This window comes from Engraulis encrasicolus, chromosome 14, assembly GCF_034702125.1.
Source record: "Engraulis encrasicolus isolate BLACKSEA-1 chromosome 14, IST_EnEncr_1.0, whole genome shotgun sequence".
NCBI classification, from domain to species: Eukaryota; Metazoa; Chordata; class Actinopteri; order Clupeiformes; family Engraulidae; genus Engraulis; species Engraulis encrasicolus.
This window is the reverse complement of record NC_085870.1, coordinates 45,930,402-45,932,901: the sequence shown is the minus strand read 5'-3', so window position 1 is coordinate 45,932,901 and position 2,500 is coordinate 45,930,402. Positions and strand designations below refer to the sequence as shown.

General features: G+C 42.7%; 1 protein-coding gene across 1 annotated transcript in view; it reads right to left on the bottom strand.

Annotated features, from left to right (window-relative positions):
* Positions 1-2,500, bottom strand: part of celsr2 (cadherin, EGF LAG seven-pass G-type receptor 2) — a 137,342-nt gene that overhangs the window by 110,941 nt on the left and 23,901 nt on the right. The gene's annotated exons all lie outside the window — the stretch shown is intronic.

Below are 2,500 nucleotides of genomic sequence, written 5' to 3'. Positions count from 1 at the left end.
TAAAACAGCAAAATTGTCTATAACCCCCATACTCAAATAGCGGCCCGCGGGCCACTTGTGGCCCGCGGGGCATCTATTTGTGGCCCTCGAATAATTTTGAAAAAAAAAAAATTTTTTTTGGTCCGATCGCGCTGCCGGCTCTTATTTTGAAATCGCGCCACAGACGCTAGGAAGATGCGTGCCGTGTCTCCGCCCCCTCAATCAGTTTCTCCCTGCAGGCTCCAAACAGAAGTGACTATGAGGGTGGCAGAGGCTGTTGTGAGGTAGACTACTGAAGGGAAGGACGGTAGAACTTGTAAATAAATTATTTACAAAGTTCTCTTTGCCTCGTTTTTGAAAGTAATGGTCCACATTTCATTGCATACAGTGTGTTAGGACTTCGAATTGGTTTAGCACTAGCTGTAGCTAGTTGCTAACACAAATGAAGGGAAATTGTGTTTCAGCTCTGCTGGCAGCTAACTAGGGGTAGCCTACTTAAAAACGAATTGCTTGATAAACTTTTCACACTTTTAAACAGTCCCCAAATAGTTCGTTTGGAAAGCTAAGCCCCTCATAAGATTTCAAACAAAGTTATGAGCAACTTGATGATTTATTATTGGCTGTTGCATTTAATCAACATTGCATCAATGTGCCATTTTCTTGTTGGCAAAACCTGGTGTCCTCCTATCTATGTGTCCTCTTTGTTGGGTCCATTATTGCATCTGATTCTCATTATGCATGTGAGAGCTGCATAAACAAAGTCATAATAAGCAACATTTGTTTGAAAAGTGTTATCTTCAGGCTTATTGGTTTTCTCACTAAGAAATAAATGTTTATGAATGTAGTCTGCAAATATAGGCTAATCTTATGTCATTTAAAAAAGATAATCTTATGTCATTTAAAAAAAAATACTGAAGGGTGGGTGGCAATGACAGCAAGGCAGGCACCTCACCCCACAGTGCTCCAGAAAAATGCAGGCCCTTTATGAGAGAACTAAACTGTCACTGGAAACTAAATGTCTGCTGTGGGTGTGAGTGCGTGTGTTTTGTGATTACAAAGGCCTTATCATTTTTTTATTTTTTTTTAATAATTTTTTTTGGTGGGGGTCGTGTCGTGTCAGCCCGGCCCGGCCCTTTATTGGGAGGAATTTTGAAAAACTGGCCCTCGGGGACTTTTAATTGAGTACCCCTGGTCTATAAAGTCTATCATACAGTGGTTGTAAACCTTATTAATGTAGCCTACTATATGTATTCTCGACTTATCGGACTTAGATTTTGGGCCAGGTGGTGAGGGCAAGGCACTGACACATTTAATCATACACAGACACAGACAGACACGCATATACGCGCACACACACACACACACACACACACACACTTCCCACGGCTTATGTGATCTTGTCCGAGGCAGCAGTGGATTTTTCGAGAAAAAAAATCCAATAATGTTGACTGTACATTCTGGGGGGAAATGCAATTGTTGGACAAGCGAGCAAGCAGCAAGCTTTGATGGTTTTAAGTTTAGTCAGCTGTGCTGTGGAGCTTAAGTGGAGGTGCCACAGTAACACCTCTATTACTACTCCCAGTCACACACACGTGTGTACGGATCCTCCATCCCCCTCTGTAAACACACATCACAACACACACACACACACACACACACACACACACACACACACACACACGGGCTGTAACGATACACCCAACTCACGATTCGGTTCATATCACGATTTATGACCTACGGTTCGATTTCACGATTTCACATTCGCTAACATTATAAAACAAACTTAGGAATAAAAACTATGACAGTTTATAGGTAGAATATGTTACAAGAGGCTACTAATACTTTTAAAAGGCTTAATTGTAATAATGATGATGATTGAAAGCTTGGAAGCACGATCTCTTCATATCTTGTGGTTGTTTTCTGGACTGATGGGTAACAAAACTTTGAAAGGGTATAGTATATTACGATACTGCCTCCCTCTATCGTGATTACACACACATGCACACAACAACATGTGCACACACACGCAATGCGTGTGCGCGCACATACACACACACACACACACACACACACACACACACACACACACACACACACACACACACACACACACACACACACACACACACACACACACACACACACACAACTAGGGTGGTCTTCCTGATTAGTAAGGCAACACACATAACATGTATGTGTGGAAGTCCCCATTGGCATTCAACCACAGTAAAGCATGGACAATGCCTGTGATCAGCAGTAGCGTGGACAAACATGTTCATACAGCTGTACATTAGATGCACGAGCACGCCACGGATTTAGGCTACCGATGGAGGCCCTCTCCACACAAACAATAGCACACGCACACACAATGTTGATGGCTTCATGCCATACATTATGTATGGAAACAAACGTGTGCCAGTTCCAAACAAACAATGGCATACACACAATCACGCCATCTCTCACACACACACACACACACACACACACACACACACACACACACACACACACACACACACAC